This window comes from Nelumbo lutea, chromosome 4 (genome assembly GCF_056320005.1).
Source record: "Nelumbo lutea isolate HS-2025 chromosome 4, American lotus-T2T, whole genome shotgun sequence".
In the NCBI taxonomy this organism is placed as follows: domain Eukaryota; kingdom Viridiplantae; phylum Streptophyta; class Magnoliopsida; order Proteales; family Nelumbonaceae; genus Nelumbo; species Nelumbo lutea.
The window spans coordinates 75,946,648-75,970,561 of record NC_142687.1 but is presented as its reverse complement, the minus strand read 5'-3'; the positions used below and the strand labels follow the sequence as shown (position 1 = coordinate 75,970,561).

At 40.7% G+C, this 23,914-nt stretch overlaps 1 protein-coding gene, 1 long non-coding RNA gene and 1 pseudogene across 7 annotated transcripts in view; 1 reads left to right on the top strand and 2 right to left on the bottom strand.

Annotated features, from left to right (window-relative positions):
* The window catches only part of LOC148861146 (3-oxoacyl-[acyl-carrier-protein] synthase II, chloroplastic-like), a 24,655-nt gene extending 9,621 nt beyond the window's left edge, over positions 1-15,034 (bottom strand). For 2 of the 5 annotated variants that reach the window (XM_088941800.1, XM_088941803.1), the window contains exons 1-2: positions 12,669-12,758; positions 12,064-12,122 (exon numbers count right to left, since the gene is read on the bottom strand). The gene's annotated coding sequence lies outside the window, so the exon portion shown is untranslated. Of the gene's footprint in view, positions 1-11,825; positions 11,887-12,063; positions 12,123-12,668; positions 12,882-14,900 lie in introns of those variants that run through there. The other 3 variants (XM_088941802.1, XR_016095061.1, XM_088941801.1) reach the window with 3 other exon arrangements.
* LOC148861144 (soluble inorganic pyrophosphatase 1-like) lies at positions 14,396-23,914 on the bottom strand (annotated as a pseudogene). The gene is made up of 7 exons (XR_016113004.1): positions 23,860-23,914; positions 22,853-22,934; positions 22,687-22,715; positions 19,280-19,305; positions 15,892-15,931; positions 15,707-15,818; positions 14,396-14,617 (listed from the first exon to the last, which is right to left on the bottom strand). The product of XR_016113004.1 is annotated as a soluble inorganic pyrophosphatase 1-like (transcript).
* Positions 17,222-18,432, top strand: LOC148861145 (uncharacterized). Its single transcript, XR_016095063.1, has 2 exons — positions 17,222-17,557; positions 17,649-18,432. It is a non-coding gene; the product is annotated as an uncharacterized LOC148861145 (long non-coding RNA).

The window sequence follows — 23,914 nt, the reverse complement described above, 5'->3', positions numbered from 1 at the left end:
GTAGGTTATTTGAATCAATCTACGATTGTGGACTAATGTTTTGCTATTTTACCAGAAAATGGAAAACGGTCAATTTACAAAACTTCTCGACGATAATAAGCTTAAGGGCCCAAACTATGCCGACTAGTAGAAACCTTATGTTGGTCCTGACTTCAGAAAATTTAGATAAGGTGGCAAAGAATCCAGCACCGAAACGTCCAGGAGACAGGGCTTCAAAAGCCCACAGGAGGGACTACCAAGAGTGTGGAGGAGAAAAACTCCCTAGCCCGCTGCTATATCATAACCTCTCAAGATAATCCGATAAAAAGGCAGTTCGATCAGATCGAACTCGTCAAAGACATATTGGATAGTCTAAAGACTATGTACGAAGAGCAAAATCGTTCTACTCGCCAAAAGGTCCTGAAGAAGTTCATGACCGCACAGATGACCAAGGGGCAGCAAGTTCATGACCATTGTCTCCGGATGATGGGTTACATAAACGAGCTGGAGGCCCTTGGGTCCGGGCTAGATCTGGTCACACAGATAAACACCATTCTTAACTCCTTGTCTTCGTCCTTCAATCCGTTCATCATGAATTTTAACATGAACAAGCTGAACGTCAATTTGCAAGAGCTCAGCAATATGTTGCAACGAGCCGAAGAACTGATTAAGAAGGATGAGCCGATAGCCATGCTTGTTGAAGCTGGCAAATCTGGCAAGAAGAGGATGACAAAGAGAAAGCCCAAGAAAAAGGCCACCAAATCTAAGAAACAAAAGAAAGACAAGGCATCTGATGTCTGTCACTTCTGCAAGCAGGTCGGCCACTAGAAGAGGAACTGTCCCGGCTACCTGGAATCTAAGAAAGGTAATCTCGAAACGTGTGTCATAGAGACTAATCTGTTAGTTACTTCTATGTCATGGGCTTCAACACATGCGTGTAATTCACTGTAGGGGTTCAAAGTAAGCAAAAGGTTGAGTGAAGGGGAAGTGACACTTTACTTGGGAACTTCTACAAGTGTTGCAGCTACGGCGATAGGAACCGTAGAATTAGTCTTTAGAGAAGGAATTCTTGTACTTAAGGATTGTCTTTATGTACAGAATTTAAGAAGAAATTTGATTTTTGTTTCCAAACTGTGTGCTGATGGATATACTGTCTATTTTAGTAATATGATTACTATTAAAAGGAACAATAAATTCATCACATGCGGGGAACTGGAGAACGGTCTCTATGTTCTACGTCCTTCTCTAAAAACTAACTTAGCCAAAACTACGTCGGTCGAAATCCCCAAGAAAAGAACTCGTGATATAGTTAGTCCCACGTGCCTATGGCATTACCGACTTGGCCATATCGGTATTGACTGAATCACAAGGCTGGTAAGGGATGGTCCTTTGGATTTTCTAACCGTAGAAGATCTTTCCACTTGTGAGCCTTGCCTCCGAGGTAAGATGACAAAACAACCATTTAACGGTAAGCCTGAAAGATGTGCAGGCACGCTTGACCTTATACATACTGATGTATGTGGTCCCCTGAGTGTTAGGACTCGTAACCAACACGTGTATTTCATCACCTTCACCGATGATTACTCGCAGTATGGTTACATGTACCTAATGAGACAGAAGTTCGAATCCTTTGAAAAGTTCAAGGAGTTCAGACAAGAAGTCGAGAAACAGTTAGGGAGAGAAATTAAGGCCCTTCGATCAGATCGAGGTGGCGAGTATCTCTCTAACGAATTTAGGGACTACTTGAAGGCCAACGGGGTAATATCACAGTTAGCTCCTCCTGCTACACCACAGCATAACAGTGTTTCAGAGGGGAGGAATAGGACATTGTTAGACATGGTCCGGTCACTTCTCACACGCTCAGAATTACCCGCATCCTTTAAGGGATATGCATTAGAGACTGTTATCTACGTGCTAAATCGGGTTCCAACCAAATCGGTTCCGAAAAATCCATATGAACTTTGGACCAGAAAGAAACCAAGTGTCAGACACTTGAAGATTTGGGGTTGTCCTGCGCACGTTAAAAGAACGAGTGCGGACAAGTTGGAATCCAAGACTAGTCGTTGCCTGTTTGTAGGCTACCCAAAGAATTCGATGGGTTATCTATTCTATGACCAAAGTTAGCAGAAAGTGTTCTGTAGTCGAAATGCCAAGTTCTTAGAGACCGATTACATCTTGGACCCATCGTCAGGAAATAGTTCTTGATGAGGAGAGCTCAGGAGCAGTGGGAGGTGTCCCACAAGTTCCAAGTAGTGACCAACTTAGAAGATCCACCCGGGTATCCAGGCCACCAGTCCGTTATGGTTATGACCAGGATAGTTACCTGGTGGAAGCCTTGACTAGTGAGGAGGATCCCGTGACTTAAGCGAAAGCTATATTGGATATAGATTTCCAGAAGTGGGTGGAGGCCATGAGAGCCAAGATGGACTCAATGGAGGCCAATGGAGTTTGGACTCTAGTAGATCCTCCCTCCGGGGTAAAAGCAATTGGTTGCAAATGGATCTATAAGAGGAAGAAGGGCCCCGGTGGCAAGATTGAGACCTACAAAGCTCGTTTGGTGGCGAAAGGGTATAGTTAGAAAAAGGGCATCGACTATGAGGAAACCTTTTCGCCCGTGGCCATGCTTAAATCCATTAGGATCCTACTAGCTGTAACAGCATACCATGACTACGAGATTTGGCAGATGGATGTCAAAACCACGTTCCTGAATGGAGATCTTAGTGATGATATCTACATGCAGCAGCCGCAAGGCTTCATTGCTGCTGGTCAGGAACACATGGTATGTAAACTTAATAGATCCATATATAGACTTAAGCAAACTTCTAGGAGTTGGAACATCCGTTTTGACTCTAGCATCAAATCATTTGACTTTGAGCAGAATCCGGATGAGCCATGTGTTTATAGGAAGTCCAGTGGGGATAAGGTTACCTTCTTGGTGTTGTATGTGGACAATATCCTACTCATTGAGAATGATGTAGGAATGTTGACTTCGGTCAAGGTGTGGCTTTCGCAGCAATTCTCCATAAAAGATCTTGGAGAAGCCTCCTATATACTGGGTCTTCGACTCTATAGAGATAAATTGAAGCGGATAATAGGATTATCCCAGACTGCTTACATTGACAAAATTGTCAAAAGGTACAACATGGAGAACTCCAAGAAAGGAAACATTCTTTTCAGGCACAGAGTCACTCTCTCCAAGAAGATGTCTCCCAAGACTTCTTAGGAGATTGAGGGCATGAAAGACATTCCCTATGCCTCAGCCGTAGGGAGCATCATGTATGCCATGCTGTGCACTCACCCTGACATTGCTCAGGCGGTAAGTATGGTAAACAGGTTTCAGGCCAACCCAGGGCAGGAGCATTGGACTGCTATGAAAAACATACTCAAATACCTTTGAAGAATAAAAGAGTTTTATCTGGTATTCAATGGTAGTTCACTACGAACCCAAGGGTATACTGATGTCGATTTCCAGTCGGATCAAAATGATAGAAAGTCTACATCTGGATATATTTTCATGATAGGATCGTGTGCTGTTTGCTAGAAAAGCAGCAAACAAGGGTCCACGGCATTCTCCACGACCGAAGCGGAGTACATTGCCGCAAGTGAAGCTGCCAAAGAAGCCGTGTGGATGAAAAAGTTCATTCATGAATTATGAGTGATTCCGTCCAGCACATCACCCATCCCGTTGTTGTGTGACAACAATGGAGCGATCGCCCAGGCTAAGGAACCTCGAGCCCACTCGAAGTCAAAGCACATCGAGAGGAAGTACCATGTACTGCAGGAGATTGTTGGCAGAGGGGACGTCCTGATTCAGAGGGTAGCATCAGCGGATAATGTGGAAGACCCATTGACTAAGCCACTCACACAGAAAGTGTTTGAGAAACACGTGGAAAGCGTTGGACTCCGGCTTGTACTAGATTGGACCTAAGTGCAAATGGGAGTTGTTAGACAATTTGTATGCCTTTAGCTCCAATCGGTTTTGATGTACTTTAGACATTTAGTGTAAATGAATAAAGTGCATGTTTGATTCATATTGTATGGTATGTTTCTGTGTAAGACTCTTAAACTAGACACTTAATGAGACTCGTGTTAGTTTAAAATGTTAACAGTCAGTGGGTCGGTCTGGGGAGACTTATCCTGATAAGGCTGACACTGATGTGCCACCAAGTTGGTTGGGGAGGCTTGTCTCAGCCGCCAGGGTGAGACTCGAGGTACATGCAGTGAGGGTTCAACTTGAAACCTTGAAACAGACCAGATTTCCAGTATTGCCCTAGACCTTGGTGATGAGTGGGCAAAACTGGAAAGTTACACCTGACCCCTATACTCGATTATGATACTGCACTAGGTGGCGGATTGGGCTGCCTTTGATATGCCAATCAGTGAGATCCTTAGAGGGGGTCAAAACTTGGGTATGTTGGGATGGTTCATGAACCCATCTGAGTGGGTGATCATAGTGACAGGATCAGCCCCTTTGTCGGACAAAGGTAATGATCGATGATGCACTCTCTCTGATGGAAACCAAAATTTCCGGCAGTCGATTTCAACCGTTGGAATTTTGTTTTGTAAAATATATTTATGATATAATATATATGTATGGTTTCAACTCTTTTGCATAAAGGTTTTAATCCCCGGGGTCCATCCTAGAGGAGAGTGCAGCACTGTGCCTTACAGTTGAGGGAGAGGTCCTCTCTTGTCGGGCAGTGTTTTGGATCATTATGGGCTGAGAGTTTAAGTGTAAGGCCATTTAGATTTATACATGATGGGCTAATCTTGCATCTGCCCACAGTCCCTAGGTTTTTATAAGATGGCTTGGCTCAGGGACCACTTAGTGTAAGTGTTGGGCCCATAGAGTCCATGTGAAGGGCTCAAGGGGCTCACTGGATTTTCTACTGAATTCGGCTAGGCCTTGTAACAGAGGCTGAGCCGAACCCATGTGGCTGATGTGTAGATCAATGCTGGGTCTCACGCCATACAAAGAAGCCCAACTGGGCCACAATTTGGAAGCCTATTGAGCACTTGATGCATATTGGGCCTAAAGCCCATGTTTCTACTATAGCTACAGTAGTCCGAACTAGTAAGGAGAAGAGGAAAGAGAAGGAGAAGAAGGAGAGAGAAGAAAAAGAAGATGAAAGAATTGTCGAACCTGATAGCTAAACCCTATCAGTCGACCTCTTAATAGTGATTAGGCTTCTAATTAAATGTACAAGGACTAAACTGCCCCTACTTAAGTATGGGACAGAGAACCTCTAATAAGACTGCCACATAAGCTCATAACTTAACCAAGGTGAGTTGACTAATCTACCCTTATTCGGCTAACTCTAACACTCCCCCTCAAGCTGGAGAATATATGTCATATAATCCCAGCTTGTTACATATATAGTTCACTCTCCTTGAGCTTAAGGCTTTTGTAAACAAATCTGCCCACTGATCACCTGATCTTACATGTTCTGTGCTTATCTCTCCAGTAAGAACATTTTCCCTCACAAAGTGGAAATCAATCTCTATGTGCTTTGTTCTCTCATGAAAAACAGGGTTGGATGAGATATGGAGTGCAACTTGATTGTCACAATACAACTTCATAGATTTATCCATGTGGAACCCGATTTCTTGTAGGAGATTCCTCAACCACACTAATTCACCTGTAGTGTGTGCCATGGCTCTGTACTCGGCTTCAGCACTACTTCTAGCCACAACCGTCTGCTTTTTACTCTTCCACGTCACAAGATTTCCTCCAAGAAATGTGCAGTAGTAACCTGTAGTAGGTCTTCTATCAGACACAGAGCCCACCCAATTTGCATCCGTGTACCCAACTACAAATTTTTCTCCTGGTTTATACAATAGCCCACAGCCCGGAGCTCCCTTCAAATATCTTACAATTCTAAGAACTGCATCCCAGTGAGATATACGAGGGTTTTGCATAAATTGGCTCACCACACTGACTGCAAAGGAGATGTCTGGTCTCGTAATAGTCAAATAGTTCAACTTCCCCACTAGTCGTTTATACCTTCCAGGATCATCAAATATTTCCCCTGTATCACTGCTCAACTTAACATTTGGTTCCATAGGAGTCTCAGTCGGTTTTGCACCTAACAGTCCTGTTTCATCCAATAGATCGAGAACATATTTTCTTTGGCACAGGTTTACACCTTGTCTTGATCTAGCAACTTCTATACCCAAGAAATACTTCAATGTTCCAAGGTCTTTTGTTTGAAAATGATTTTGCAAAAAGACCTTGAGTTTGTCGATCCCCAATTTGTCACTGCCAGTTATGACAATATCATCCACATAGACCACTAATAAAATCTTTCCAACTTCTGAGTCATAGCTGAACACTAAGTGATCAACCTGGCATTGTTTCATTCCAAAATTCACCACTTCACTAAACTTCCCGAACCAAGCACGGGGCGATTGTTTCAACCCATAAATTGCCTTTTTCAGTTTGCACACCTTACTAGCCTCCCCCTAAGCAACAAACCCAGGTGGTTGCTCCATATATACCTCCTCTATAAGGTCACCATGAAAGAAGGCATTTTTTATGTCAAGTTGAAATAAGGGCCAATCATACATAACTGCTAGGGAAATTAACACACGGACAAAGCTAATCTTAGCCACTGGAGAGGTCTCCATATAGTCCACTCCATACAACTGTGAATACCCTTTAGCAACAAGTCTGGCATTCAGACACTCCACACTACCATCTGGCAAGTATTTAACAGTATACACCCATTTACAACCCACAACATGCTAACCAGGAGGAAGAGTAGTGAGCTCCCACGTGTGAGTATGCTTAAGAGCAGAGAGTTCCTCCTCCATTGCCTGCCTCCACCCAGGTGAACTAAGAGCCTCTTGGACATTTTTAGGTATGGAAATAGATGACAATAGTGAAACAAGCTGGCGATGTGAGGCGGAAAGGCGAGATACTGAAACAATATTGGAAATGGGATGGAGAGTAGAACCACGTTTACCTTTCCTTAAGGCAATGGGTAGGTCAAGTCCTGAAGGTTCAGCAACAGGAACAACGACAGGATCCGTGGACAAGGTAGAAACTGGAGGAAGGGCCGGTGTCGTTCAACGTGTATACACTTGCCAAATTGGTGGTCGTTCAGTAGGGATCTGCACTGGATGAGGTGACGAGTCAACTCCAACAGAAACACCCGGAACGGGATCACTGACCGGAAGAGGAAGAGGAAGTAAAGGTGGAGACAAATATGCTTCAGTTCCTGAGAAGAAGGGAACAGACTCAAAAAAGGTGACATCAGGACAGACATAGCACTTCCGAGTAATGGGATTGTAACACTTGTACCCTTTTTGAGTCCGAGAGTAGCCAAGAAAGACACACTTAATGGTGCGTGCATCCAACTTGTCTATTCCAGGACTCAGATTGTGAAAAAGCACACACAGCCAAAGATACGAGGTGTTAATGGAAAGGGAGACAAGGTGGGGAACAAGATAGAGAAGGGAGACCGACCATGAAGAATAAAGGAGGGCATCCGATTAATGAGGAAACACGCAGTAAGTACAGCATCACTCCAAAACCGTTTAAGAACACTCATATGATGAAGAATAGATCGAGCTGTTTCAAGGAGATGACGGTTCTTCCGTTCAGCCACCCCATTTTGTTGAGGAGTGGATGCACAAGAAGTTTGATGAATGATGCCATGCTGTTCTAAATACTGTTGAAAGGAAATTAGAAAATATTCACGACCATTATCTGAACGAAGAACTTTGATTGGAACACCAAATTGTGTACGTATTTCAGCATGGAATTTTTTAAAAATGGAAAATAATTCACTCCTTTCTTTCATTAAATAAATCAATGTCATTCTTGAACAATCATCAATAAAAGTGACAAAATACTTGTAACCATTATAAGACTCTATTTTGATCGGGCCCCAAACATCTGAATGAACCAAAGCAAAAGGACTCAACATACGACTTTCAACTCTAGGACTTAAGGAAACACGACGATGTTTCCCAAACTGACACGACTCACACTGTAACACTAACAAATGACTCAAAGACGGAACTAGTATCTTGAGTGCCTTGAGAGAAGGATGTCCCAGTCGACAATGCCACTGTAGAGGAGTGAGTGAAGTCTGAAGTGCAACTGACGATCCACCACCGTCAAGGTAATACAATGCCCCCCACCAATCTTCTTCCCCGTCCTGAGATCCTGAAAAACACAAGAGGAAGGGAAAAAAGTAACAGAGCAGTTAAGAGTCTTGGTTAATTTACTAATAGACATAAGATTGAATAGAAACTTAGGGACATATAGAACAGATGATAAAGAAAGAGAAGCCATGTCAACATTGCCAACACCACAGATGGGAGAGGAGGAACCATTGGCAAAGGTAACAGTTTGAGATGTGGAAGTTTTAGAGAGAGAAGAAAACACACATGGAGTCCCAGTCTGTGATCAGAGGCTCCAGAGTCAATAATCCAAGGAGAGGTTTTAGATGACAAGCAAGCTATACCTGAGTGGGCAAGAGTAGCAGTAGTGTGCTGTGAAGTGGACTAAAGGAACCGCTCATACTCATCACGCGGTACACCCACCATCTCCCTTCCGGAAACAGATGTAGATGTGGAAGGAGTTAGGTCTGCCTTTTGATTATCACTGACATCAACCCCACCAGCAACAACATGATTGGCCCATTTAGAGGGAGGGCGGCTATGAAGATCATAACAGAAGTTTACGGAATGTCCTTCCCTGCCACAGTGGGTATACTTCCTTATAGAGCTACCTTTTTCTTTGTCACGGCCTCCCCCTGAGTCACGACCACCACCACGGCCAAATATGGAACCACCACGACCTCCTCAGAAGGCAGGTCCTCCCCCTTTCGTACCACGTCCACCTCCTCTGGCTGTCACAAAAGCCGATCTATCAGACTGTGTGGGATTCTCTGTTTGTCCCAAAGAAATCCTGCAAAGCCGAGCAAACACTTCCTCAAGTGTAGGAAGGGTAGAGCCCCCCAATATTTGGGCTCTAACTGGTTCATACTCTGATTTCTACCCCACTAAGAACCTTGTGACATCTAGTTGTTCCCTCTGTTGTTGCCGAACCTTAACATCTGGAGTGAGAGGATGATAGACATTGAGTTCATTTCTGAGGTTCTTCATACTGGCATAGTACTCTTCTAGGGTTTTATTTCCTTGTTGCAGACCAAAGTACTCCTGATAGAGCTAATATACCCTTGTAGTATTATCTTGCCCAGAATACAGCTTCTTGGCATGTTCCTATATGTCCTTAGTTGTATCTAAGAACATGAAGTTGGCACTTATTTTGGGTTCCATATTGTTCCATAGCCATGTCATGATTTGAGCATCCTCCTGTTCCCAATCATCAAACCCTGGAGAGTCAGCCGGTGGTTTATCTTCTTTCACATGCTTCACTTTTCTCTTTGCCTTGAGAAAAACTTCCACCGACTTGGCCAATGGAACATAGTTCTCACCATTCAGTTTAACTGAGGTCATCTGTACACCTAGATAATCAGAGGAAACCACCACACTAGGTTTCTGATCACTACAGCCATCTCCCATTGCTGCCATGATACTCTTTCAATGCTGCCTCTAATCTGAATTCCCAATCACCAATTAAGTGTTGTTGTCAAGAGTTTGATGTTCCAAAACCTATAGCAATCCCTAAACACAATGATAGATACATGCGCCTTTGTTCTTATCCACACCACTACTGATTTCACAAAAAAAAACACAGACTACACCGACATTAATTCAGCACTTACTAACCACATGAAAGCTCTCTTACAACTACTCAACAGAGTTTGTGCATCACAAGCACCACCACACAGCCATAGCTGTCACACAATACAGACTTTCTTTAACGCTTTTAAGAGGGCACCACAAGACCAACAAAAACTCAACTAGTACCATTGCATTACACATTGCACCATTCGGCCACCTACAGTAGCAGCCCTTACACCATTTGGTTACTGTAAACACAACCTGTTCTTGGAATTTTTCCAAGAACCAAGGCAACAACCAACCTAGTTCTCTAGGTTCTGATCAGTCCTCTCAAGTTCTTGAAGATTTTCAACCTAGAAATACCAACAGCACACAGAGGAGAGATAACCAACCTTCGTTTGGGAGCTTCAGCCAACCATTCACTGCTGAAGTTGTTTTCTTAGGAAAGGAGGTTCTGTGCACCAGAAAAAAGAAGAGTTGTGATGTTTCAGGCCTGGGACGAACCACTTTTCTCCATTGACAACCCAGAGAAGAAAAGGAGAAAGCTGAAGCACGAACTGAAGTTGTCACGAACTGAAACAGGTCACAAACTGAAATTGTCACGCTCTGATACCATGTTTCTACTGTAGCTACAGTAGTCCAAACCAGTAAGGAGAAGAGGAAAGAGAAGGAGAAGAAGAAGGAGAAGAGAAGAAGAAGAAGATGAAAAAACTGTCGAACCTGATAGCTAAACCCTATCAGTCGACCTCTTAATAGTGATTAGGCTTCTAATTAAATGTACAAGGACTAAACTGCCCCTACTTAAGTATGGGACAGAGAACCTCTAATAAGACTGCCACATAAGCTCATAACTTAACCAAGGTGAGTTGACTAATCTACCCTTATTCGACTAACTCTAACAGCCCATTTCGAACTAGGCTAATTTGATCAGTCACTTAAAGGGGCGGATCTGAGGTTAGGTCAAGCCAAAAAGGATTGGGTCTTAACCTTATCCACTCATGGAGACCAAATTCAAATTAGGATTTGAATCTGGTAACCTCCTGATAAGATCAGGAGTGGGCTGATCTAATCTGCAGATAGGATTAAGAATACTCCTTATCCAAACACAGATTTGGATTAGGATAACTCCTATGAGATTAGGAGGTTTCTTAATCACTAAGAAAAGAGGAGAAACCCTAATTTCGAATTACAAGAATTCGAACCTTAAGGGTATTCGTAAAACACACTACATCTTGAGATGGGATCTCAGAGAAAACCCTAGAGAGAAGAAAGCTATTCGCCACCTTCTGCTCTAGCTCTCTCCTCCAGCAGCCGCCGCCATCTACTGCCAATTCGTTTTCTCTATGAGGAAAAGATCAAGAAAGGTTCTGGATATCAATCTTTGCTGAAAGGCTGATCGTGTGTGGTGCTCATTGCTTCCATCAAGTTCTTCAGAAGGACCTGGTCCGTGGGACAAACACTGTTGGTTCTGCTTCATTATCACTGTGTCATCTTCAGTGGGAGCGGTTCTTGGGAGTTTCTTTGGGCGTGAACACCGACGTTGGGAGATATTGTTTCTCTGGATCAGGTATATCCCTTCCCTTCTCTTTTGGTTCAGATCTGGTTCGGTTTTGGTTCAAGTCAGATCCTTGAATACTGTATTCTAAACCAATCATGATCAATACCTTCACTTTCTCAACTCTGATGTGCTTAGGTCTAAGAGAAACAGGTTTCTCCATGGCAACCAAGCATAGAACCTACAATTGATGGGAAACAACAAGCATGTGACTTAACAGACAACAAAAAGAAACTTTTAGATTTAAGTTTCACATTGCAACTGAATATTACCATATTATAATAGAAAAAGAATCATTTTTCAATAATGGCGAAGAAAAGATCCTAGAGTTACATGCAACAAATGATTTTGAATGATATCACGTATTATTCTATCGAAACAACAAAAAAAGTTTAATTGAGTGGGAGTACACAATCCAATAGCAAAATAAGGATTAAAAATCTTTCAGATAAATGAACCTGTCTGAATTGAAATACAGAAATCCCAAAGTACAATAATGAATCATTTATTATAAAGAATAAATGTATGCTTGTATTGATTCCCAATTTCCATGGAAGTACAAATATTGAGAAGCCAATAAGAGTGGTGACACCTTAGCTATAGAGGATGTGATTCCTTTTCTAGTAATGTGCTCGCAACAAGTGATGGTTTACCTATAAAGAAAACAGTTCTATTTACTTTGTTTATTTATTATTATTTTTTGGAGAAGGTGGAGCAACTATGATTATCAAATGCTTTTGAAAGTAGATATTTTCTTTAAGAAGTAAGCAAAAACAAGAATTGCAAACTCTGAAACTTACAAGGATATCACAAGAATCCAGAGTACATACCCATACTCATCAAAATATCCACCACGTCCTTCTGTTCCAAAATCCTCTTTGAAGACAATCTGCCAAAATGAATGTAGATATTGAAATTTCTTCATAATTGTAGTTCACAATATAGTGGTTAGTTATGTTCAAGAAAGAGATCAGTTTGCTTAATTTTGACCTGGCACTCAATTATGAATGTCAACATTAAAGAGAAAAAGAAAAAAGGAAAACACTGTAATTAAAATTGATATAGGTATGAGGTATCCTCCATAAACTGTTAAAATTGAGCCAAGAGCTGGCTGAGGAATTAACTCGGTGCACCTGAGTCATATAGATGGATGAGGTTTCAATGCTCAAATTGGTACTAATTAATTTAGTTATTTTGCAACAAAGAAACACACAATTAGCGAAAACCCAAGTTGTCGAAATGCACAAATGCATGCCCTTATCATTGTTTCTCTATTCAAAACAATGGAGGCACCATTACTAAATCATTGGTAATGGTGACTCACTTAAATTTGAGGCAATACCCAAGTCAACCTAGAAAATTTTTCAAGTATAGATATAGGAAACTTGATGACAAAATGGAAAAGAGAGGGAAGGTGTGTGAGAAGAACTCGCACTTCCATTTCTCTGATTTGCTCAGCTATATGTCTATGATCTTCTTCATCTTCTTCTTCTTCTTCTTCTTCTTCTTCTTCTTCTTCTTCTTCTTCTTCTTCTTCCCGTCATCATCATCGTCCTCTTGCTCTCCCTCAGCATCACCATCTTCGTCGAATTTTCCAGGACCTCCAGTGTTGTGGCTGCTAATCTCAGCTGCATCTTCTCAGCCTCCACCTCCACCTCCATGCTTTCCTTGCTGGAAAAAATCAAAAAGAAAACAAAGGAAAAGAAAAAGGGTTCTGATTTTAAAACACTGGACATCACTGTGACTACAGAACCCTCCAAATGTCATTCTGTTTTTGGGAGATAAACCATCGTGGGAGCGTCAATCTCTTTGAACGTGAGAGATGAAAACGCTTGCATTAAGGTACTAAAAAGTGGGGGATGAAACTACATAAAAAGGTATCTAGAAGTGGAATAGGTACCTTTTTATGGATAGACAAGGGTAAAACTTGTCCAATAAAAATTCCAGAAAGTGGCATTCGCTCTTTTATAGTAAGTGGGTATGAAATGAAAAGTTTAAAAAATTTATAGAAATAAAGCACACAATAGGCAAGGCAGTTTCAAAAATATCATACATATGACAGATCACACCCCCTGTCCCGAGTCTTATGCAAAGAGCACAACAACACTCTCTAATAGGTATCTAAAAGCACACCATCTAAGGTAAAGCTCCTACACTCTTAACATTCTACCTCTCTTGCTATCTTAGTTCACTTGCCTTTCCAAAACAATAGGGAAAAATTAAGTGATTAAGATACCCGGTGATGAATCAACTATATACGTGCTAGTAGGAACTTGCTTTGCCTTGTTTTGAAGTTGAGAACTCGAACTTGAAAGCTAACCATTTTGGAAGTAAAAGAAATGTTTTACACGTTAGAAGGAAGGTTTCTTAAGTTTTTATTGTGGTTGGTCAAAACGAAGGTTTTCTATTATATTATGACTATGATATGTGATTGACTATGAAAGGGGTGGGAAAGGGAGTGGGGGAGACTATTAAGATGGCAACATGAGATAGGTGGGAAAAAGAAAGGAGACTACTAAGATGGCTTCTTCATAGAGCAAAGAATAGAATAACGAAGAGAGGCTAGGAGCTCTCCCTTGGGGTAATGGAGCAAGGAGAAGCAATCTGACGTGGTCATTTTTGTTTTAATATATAATAATAGATGGGCACACAACTACCGTTGATTTAATTTGCTACGGGCACACCATTGTAATTGATTTAATTTGATATGCCACACCATAATTTGGACATTTTGCACTTGGTTACTTACATGAGATGTTTCCATAGCTATTAGGATAAAGCTGCAAATGGATCAAAAACCTTCTAGACCCAAATTTGATCTACTTATATATATATATATATATATATATATATATATATATATATATATATATTCAAAATTGAATAGGATGTTATCTATTGGAATGGAATTGGTCTACAATAACCAAATCCTAAATCCACTCAGGGTAGTTCAAGATGAACAACTAGACTATTAAACCCTTCTTGGGCAAAACAAGAGTAGACATGTTTACAAACTTAACAGAAATATTTCTAGCTTCTACTAAATATACTGACATAGGAAGAAATCCTCCCTTGCCATAGCAAAATTTCCACTCACTACAACATTGACAAAATTTAGGCAGTCACATTCTAGTCCAAGAGAGAACTTTGGCTCCTATTAAATTGTAGATATAATCATCTTTTCACGGTGGATTTAAGGCCACTCCATCGAACATTCAAAATTTTTGACAAAAAACAAGGAGGTATTGCTTTGTAATAAATTATATTGTAGCCTTTCAGAGGCTAAATGAACATTAATTTGTAAGCTAAAATACATGCTTGGTCAATCATAGGCATGAGGCCTATGGCTTTAGCATGAAGAAAACATCTCAAAAGAACTGGTTCCTATAAATGTTTGCAACACCATAAAGAATCAGTGAACCATGCTTCATCAATGAGAACAACTTAAGGACACCCCATTCTGAAATGTAGGCACGTCAGAAACTAGATCGTGCTTCAAGCATCAGGCACCAATTATATTCAATATGAACTTCAGTTTATTATTGTTAGGATTAATACTCTGAATTACCGATTAATTAGTATGGCGATCAGATAGCAAACTCAAAAACAATTGAGAAATATGTGAATTATAAAGCAAAAAGAAAAGTAAAGATGACACCAGATTTACATGGTTCAGTCAAAGAGACCTACATCCACGGGAGAGGAAGGAGAACTTGCTTTATTCATATCCTTGATGAGAGTACTACAAACTGGTCACCTTAATAGTGCCGAGATGCTTTTAACAAAGCGTTGACGCACTCCATGGCATAGGCTGCAAAGGCAGAGAAACCAGTAGATAACAACATCAATTGAAGTTTTATAGAAGTTCAAACTTCTCTAAGTTGCGGACTTATATAAGTTGCAGAGTTCTCTGAATATGCAGACTGCTCGAATGAAGGATTTCTGGAGTTCAGATCTCTGGGTTGCAGATTGCAAACCTCTTTGTATAAGTGCTCTCTAATGCTCACTACCCACGCACAGATCTTCTCCCTGGAAGCTCCCTTTTATAGAGAAGAAAATGGGAGCGTGGTCCCTAAATTTCAGGCAAGATGGTGGAGCAGTTTAGTGGAGTAACTTGTGACTGTTGAATTACTCAGCCACACCAAACGTCAACAATTATATTTCAGTTTTTTTATAATTTTTGCCAAGAATTATCTTTTTACCACTTTTACCTTTCAAAATTTTAGCTTTTCCTAGTAAGTTGTTTCTATTGAGACTTATCTATTATTTCTATCAATGATCCATGCCCAGTTTCAATTGGTCTGGCACAACCCAAGTCTGGCAAAAGAGATCTAGTTATGGACCAAGTAATGGGTACACAAGAAGTCTAAATGCTAGGGTCCATATCTGAGGACCCATTTCCCCATTTGGATGTGGAATAAACCTTCATATATGTAATACTTTGACATGAGTAACATAAAATTTGAATAATACCTCAATCAGGACCAAAACATCCAATAATTGGATCACTATCCTCATAGAGCGTATGTGGAATGAACCCATAGTTATGAGGGTAGACAAATGATGAATACAATACATGATCAACCTGCACAATAAACCTTATGGATAAAGAGAGAGCTCAATCAAGAAAAAAGATAGACAAAGGGTTTCTTGGTTACCTTGATCGAGCCAGTTTTCTTGTCCAGTTCATATTTCACCCAATCAAGAAAAATGACTAACAGTTCCATTAAACGAGTCTGCTAATGAAATGGTTTCCATGCATAGGAACAACAACATAGGATATTTTACCTCAAAACAAGGCATGCAGGATCAATTTTAACACTTTTCCTAGCATGGGCGTTCACTTTGATAAAACACAACCACTCGGGCAAAATAGGTAATCATTGTTCCATGTTGAAGACAAACTGCAGAGAAAATAGAAAATTAAAATTAATATGAGAGTTCAATAATAGAAAAGCAGCACAAAATTATACTCATTTTCGTTTTAAAACTATGGAGGAAACCATAGGGTCAAGTTGAAAAGTAACCATTGAAGACCCATGATCACCAAATCCAGTGTAGACACTCAATTTTTGCAACAAGCATGTCGTCATGAGTATTCCCACTAAAAAATAAGATTGAAAGGTAAAGGATAAGAGAAAACTCATAAGCCAACAACATAATTAAATACATAATAATGAATATGTATTGTAGCAGTTCAAAATGCCCAGAAGGGCAGAATTTAGATGTTAATACCTTGTTGTAAATGGACTGCTATAGCAATCCTTAATAATGGGGTTTCCTTTGTCATCACGTGCACTAGCATGCTGAAGGAGAAAATGGAATTAGTAGACAGAATTGAATAATACAATGAAATGCATCCAGGGTAATGTTAAGAAACTGAAATTTATAGCAATTACACACTTTTCCCCACAAGTTTGGCCCTCATCCTCGTGTTGTTCCAATAAGAGAAAAAATAAACACTTTATGAAGGATCCCAATAGAAACGAGCCACAAAAATTGGCAATTTCAATCAAATACCTGAAAAATAAGACCAGTTGTTCCACTCCACTTTGGCTTGAAAGGTCGACTGAATTCAATGCCAATTGTAACTCGACCAATTGTCACATTAATACCACCATGTTGGTTCCCATGAACAAGAATTCCTAGAGTTCGTGTGTTCTATATGAAGAGATCAACTTAGTCGTTTTCTTGCCCCCTCCCCCCAAAACAAAAAAAAGTAAATTTCTTAAACTATCCTCCTGGTTTAGTTAATTGACTAAGTATTTCTTTACTGTTTGAAAATTAATTAATACTATTTACTGTTTCTAACAATTGACTAACTCTATCCCCGTCAACAGCATCCGTGAATGTTCCATCACAATTTATGCACATGTGATCCACGTGACTTATACAATTTTTTTAAAACCCAATATTACCCTCGTACCCTGAGCCCCCACTCTCTCTCTCTCTTCTAATACCTCCCCCTCCGCCTCTATCCCTCTCTGGTCTCTCTCTCCATTCTCACAATTTTTTTAACGCCTCTAGAAATGGTGGAAACGGATCGTTCATCTATGCTACTGCTCCACTTATACTGATCATCGCTGATGAATAGCTGCTTCAATCTTGCTCTGCTCTTGCCTGGAGTTATCGGAGTGACCAAGATTCTGCATCTTTTCATATTTGACGGAGCCTAGATCGTCGAGAGCACCGCCAAGCCAGGGAATGAAATCGCCGAGGTTGAAAGCCCCGAAGAGCTTCGAGAATTCCTGCAATATGGCAACGAACTTCTCCTAGCCTTGACGTATGTCCGACCCGAAAGCAGCTCGGTAGGTTATGTTCATGGTGAGTGAGAATACCAACTCACCGTGGTTGACAGGGGAACCGACTTTTCCTGCTACTAATCGAATAATAAAATCAACCTCTTCACGCACAGATGTCCACGACTCGGCCCGCTTGCGGCTAAACACCTTCATGTCACAGATCTTACACATCTGACGCCAGAAGGGACCGTAGTGAAAGAAGGCCATGCCCGACCGGTCGTATGTCAAGTACCTAATGGCGATATTGGCTGGCCGGTTGGACAAGATGTTATCTTGTACTTGAAGAAGCCAAGCCAGAGATGAATGAGCCCTTCATATTCTTTAGCAAGCTTGGCAAGCCCTCGATGAGTCAGTTGGTCCATTATATTCATGTTCCCGAGTGCATGGTAACTCGTCTGTATCCGAGTGCGTCAGAGCACTTGTCTGTAACCGAGTGCGTGGAGGGGTCCACTTTGCAGCAGCGGTGACGAAACAGGGACGAGGGTGAATGGGGGAGAGAGAACGAAGGGATGAAGAGAGAAAGAGAGGGAGGGAGCCCTTTGCCGGTGGCTGTCGTCACCTGCGACGACCGTGCCGAGAGGGAGAGAGAACGAAGGGCCCGTTGCCCCGCCGAATAGTCTTTTGGCAAAACAACAATGGCCATAGTCATTCTCTCTCATTCATCCCCTACTTCCTTCGAATGAAAAACAGCGGTGGTGGCACCCCTCCCAGTGATTCTCCGGGCCAAACAGTAGATTCTCCGGCAGGCATAATTCGATGTTATGAAAGGGGTTTTTAGGTGCAAAACTGACAGGGATGTAAGCGCTGAAATCACTGAGTTCAATGTTTCTTTCCCCTTTTTTATGTTTTATTTTCAAATTTTGAAGAAGAATAAAAGATAAAATAAATTTTTTTGTCTTTTTGTTATCGGTCAATTGTCATAGACAATAACGATAGTGTTAGTCAATTTTCCGGTCTTCGTCAACTAAACCACAAGGTAATTTAAGAAATTTATAGTTACTCAAAAACACTTTCCATATTTTTTTTCCTAAAAGAATTTATATACATTCTAATAACAAAAATCAAAAGCTTTTTATACAACACACACTAGAAGACTAAATTCTTTAACCTTTTATTACATGGGAAGAAAGTCATCTTTTAGTGGTGTGTTTAAACCATTGGGATCAAGTATGGCTTATGGCTTGTATATTTTTGAAGGGATTAGAGATCAATCATATGGATGGTCGAAATATGGATGGTCGAATCCTGTAGGTAGGTTAGGCGAAATTTCAAAAAAATTCATCTCCCCTCATCTGAGAATCACATTCCCAGTTTTACAAAATCTGCATTTTCAATAATCAATCTTGAACCATAAACCAAATCAGATCTGAAACCAAAAGCAAGAGAGGGATATACCTGATACTGATAAATAGTATCTCCCAATGGAGTGTTCACGCCCAAAGAAGGAACCAAAAATTGTTCCCATTGAAAATGGCGGAGTGTAGGATGGAGCAGAATCAACATTGTTTGTCCAACAAACCGAACTCTTCACAAGAATTCGTTGGAGGCTATGAGCACAACTTCATATCAGCCTTTCTCTAAATGCTGACATCAAGATTCAATCTTGATCGTTCCTGCTAAAAGGAGGAGATCGAACTGACAGTTATAGCGGCGGCAAGAAGGAGGCAGCAATGAGAAAATAACGCAATTTCACTCGGTGCTATGTTCTTTCTCTGGATTTGAGAATGTGATGATCTTTTAAAAGTTGTCGCCCCTTTCTCCTTTTATAACCTTAAAATGATTAGCTCCTAATCCTATTAGGAGTTGTTGATCCAAATCATATTTGGATCTGAATTCCCTTTAAGAGATAAGGATAGACCTTTATCTTATCTGCAAATTAGATCAACCCTCTCCCAATATTATCAGGAGTTTTCCATATTTGAATCTGTATTCAGATTTGGACTCTCTAAGTGGATAGGGTTAGGACCCTATCCTATCTGCTAATATAATCTCATATTCGCCCCCTACTTTAGCTGATCAAATCAGCCTACTTCGAAATGGGCTTTAGGTCCAATAAGTATATGTACTCACTTAACCTTCCAAAATGCTATACAATTGGGCTTCCTTGTATGATGTGGGACCCAAGCATTGATCTACACATCAGCCACAAGGGTTCGGCCTAGCCTTTGTTACAAAACCTAGCCAAATTCACTAGAAAGCCCAATGAACCCCCTGAGCCCATCACATGGACTCTATGGGCCCAACACTTACACTAAGTGGTCCCTGGGCCAAGCCACCTTATAACACCCAAGGACTGTGGGCAGATGCAAGATTAACCCATTAGGTATTGCCCTCAATGGTCTTACATTTAACCTCTCAGTCCATAATGATCAAACACTGGCTGATTAGAGAGGACCTTTCCCTCGGCTACAAGGAACAGTGCTACACTCTCTTCTCCCATGGATCCCGAGAATTAAAATATTTTGCAAACAATTTGAAATCGTAACATATATATCTATATATATATATATATATTATTTATTTATTTATTTATATCCGTATATAAAATATATTTTGCAAAACAAATCTCAACGATTGAAATCGGTTGCCAGCAGTCTTGGTTTCCATCAGAGAGAGTGCATCCCCGATCATTACTTTTGTCCGACAAAGGGGCTAATCCTATCATTATGATCACCTACTTAGATGAATTCTCGAACTGTCCCAACATACCCAGGTTTTGACCCCTGCTAAGGATCTCACTAATTGGCATATCAAAGACAGCCAAATCCGACACCTAGTGCAGTATATGTTAGACAGTTTTGTATGCCCCCGCTAAGGATCTCATTATGAGTTTATTGTAAATGAATAAAGTACATATTTGATTCATGTTCAGGTGGTGTGTTTCTGTGTAATACCCTTAAACCGGACACTTATGAGACTTGTGTTGGTTTAGAACGTTCACAGCTAGTGGGTCGGTCTAGGGAGACCTAACATGACAAGGCTGACACTGATGTGCCGCCAAGTCGGTTGGGGTGGCCTGTCTCTGTCACCAGGGTGAGACCTGAGGTACATGTAGTGTAGGATTAACTGAATCTTTGAACCGGACAAGATTTCCAGCTTTGCTCTAAACCTTGGAGATTGATAGGCAAACTGAAAAACTACACCTGACCCCTAGACTCGATTATGATACTGGACTAGGTGTCGGATTGGGCAGTCAATCAGTGAGATCCTTAGCGGGGTCAAAACCTGGGTATGTTGGGACAGTCTGAGAATTCATCTGAGTGGGTAATCATAGTGACAGAAGCCCCTTTGTCGGACAAAGGTAATGATCGGGGATACACTCTCTCTGATGGAAACCAAGACAGCCCCGGTAGCCGATTTCAATCGTTGAGATTTGTTTTCCAAAATATATTTTATATTAGATATAAAATTATATATGTATTATGGTTTCCAACCGTTTGCAAAAAGGTTTTAATTTTCGGGATCCATGTGAGTAGAGAGTGTAACACTATTCCTTGCAGCCGAGGGAGAGGTCATCTCTTGTCGGGCAGTGTTTGATCATTATGGGCCGAGAGATTATGTGTAAGACCATTGAGGGTAATACCTGATGGGCTAATCTTGCATCTGCCCACAGTCCCTGGGTGTTACAAAGTGGCTTGGCCCAGGGACCACTTAGAGTAAGTGTTGGGCCCATAGAGCCCATGTGATGGGTTTCAGGGGTGCACTGTCCACAACAGTGTATTCGACCAGGCCTTGTAACAAAGGCTAAGCTAAACCCTTGTGGCTGATGTGTAGATCAATGTTTGGGTCCCACGCCATACAAGGAAGCCCAACTGGGCAGCAGTTTGGAAGACGAAGTGAGCACATAACCTTATTGGGCCTTAAGCCCATTTCGAACTAGGTTGATTTGATCAGTTAAATAAGGGGTGAATTCTGAGATTGGATTAGCATATAGGATTGGGCCTTAACCCTATCCACTCAGAGAGTCTAGATCTAAATGTGATTTAGATCTGGAAACCTCCTAATGAGATTAGGAGAAGGTTGATCCAATCTGCAGATAAGATAAGGGATTACCCTTATCACTTAAAGGGAATTCTGATCCAAATATGATTTGGATCAGCAACTCCTAATGGGATTAGGAGCTGATCACTTTAAGATTATAAAAGGAAGAGGAGGCGGCAGCCTTTAGACATACAGACACTCTTCACATCCTGTCTTCAGAGTTAAAATCATAGAAGAGAGAATTCAGCATCACTGCGCTAAATCTCTCTTGTTGCCGCCATATCTGCCAGTTCGATCTCCTGTTCTCAGTGGGAGTGATCAAGATCAGATCTTGATATCAGTTTCTTGTGAAGGGACTGATTAGAAGTTGTGCTCACGTGTCGTCCTACTAATTCTTGCCAAGGATCAGGTTCTTGGAAAGAACACTGCTAATTCTGCTCCATCCTATACTGTGCAATCTTCAGTGGGAGCAGTCTTTGGTTCCTTCCTTGGGTGTGAACACCTCCATTGGGAGATATTGTTTATTCGTATCAGGTATAACCCTCTCTTACTATTTTTGTTAAGATCTGGTTCGGTTCTTGGTTCAAGATTGATCCTTGAAAAATATGATTTTTCTAAAATAGGGAATACGATTCCTAGTAGAATGGAAAAAAAATGTTTAAAATTCGCCCATTCTATTCCGCAAGATTTGGGCGTCTATACGATGGATATCTCATCCCTTCAGCATCATAATCGAGTCTAGGGGTCATGTGTAATTTTTCAATTTTGCCCACTAATCTCCAAGGTCCAGGGCAATACTAGAAATCTGGTCCGATTCAGGGTTTCAAGTAAACCTACACAACATGTGCTTCGGGTCTCACCCTAGTAGCTGAGACAGGCCACCCCAACACTTGGCAGCACACCAGTGTCAGCCTTAGCAAGATAAATTTCCCCAGACTTATCCAACGAGTGTAAACATTCTAAACTAACACGAGTCTCATTAAGTGTCCAGTTTAAGAGTATTATACAAAAACACACCACAAGAATATGAATCAAATATGCACTTTATTTATTTATAATAAATGTCATAAGTACATCAATCTGATTGGAGCTAAGGGCATATAGCTGTCTAACAATCTCAATATGCCAACTAGGTTCTAGAGATTAATCAATCAAGAATAGTATCCTTACATAGTTGAAATTTGTTGGAGCTCCAAGTCCTGAATCCATAAACACAATAAATAAGTGTGGATGTCATTTATACTGACACATATAATAGAAAGATAAGTAGTTGAAATTTATAAATGTAAACTAATTGTAGAAAGAACAGATGTCATGTGTCAAAGAAATTAATTACCTATCTCAAGATCATGCCATGGGTGTGCTGCAACTAATCTCCTAGACAAGGAAGAGAATCCTTTCATTAAGAGGAGGATGTACTTTTTATTGTGATTTAGGTGCCTTGTTTGGAGTCTCAACAAGTGGAGAATTAGGGTGATTCAGGTGCTTTGTAAGAATTAGGGTGCAAAATATATGAGGTCATAAAAAACACAAACTACAAGTAAATACTTAATTATTTTGTTTATTGTTAAACAATAGTTCATGTAGTTGAATTAAGAAAACAAAAGAAAGAAGCTAAACAACTCTTGAATATGCATTCATTACCTTCAAGAACATTCTTTTGTTGAAAAGATGTACCTCAACATAGAAAAATTCTAGGGTACTAGCATGCCCATGCATACACTAAAACCCAAGGTTTTTCATCTAGCTTACACAGATTCACCTTAGTCTATCTGTTTGCTTTGAAGTCTGACATCTGAAAGTGCAATAATTACTCTTGGCAATAAATCCAATTGAAATATGATGAAGTAGAGAAGAGAAGGGAAGAAGAGAGAAAATGAGAAGGAAGAAAGGAAAAAGAAAAGGTTTGGAGCAATAGAACAGTGCTAGCGGCACCAGCTTCTATTATATTATATAGGGTGGCAAAATAAGAAGGGAAAAGACCCTTGTGCCCCTGTTGTATATGAGTACAATAACAGAAAATAAAAAAACGCTTTAACTAGCCAAACATACCCCAACACAAATAACTAAATTATTTCAACACTCCCCCTCAAGTTGGAGCATAGATGTCAATCATGCCCAACTTGTCACACAAATTATTGTACCGCACATGATGAAGACCTTTGGTGAAGATATCTACAAGTTGTTCTTCTAACATATGGAGTACACGCTTCTCCATTTACAAGTTTCTCTCTAATAAAATGCTTGTCCACTCCATATACTTGTGTAAAAGCTCTTGCTACCAGTCTAGCCTTGTACTTTTCAACAGTTTCATCAGTCTTATGTTTCACTGTGAACACTCACTTGCAACCCACTGGTTCATTCCTTTCAAGGAGATCCACCAACTCCCAAGTGCCAT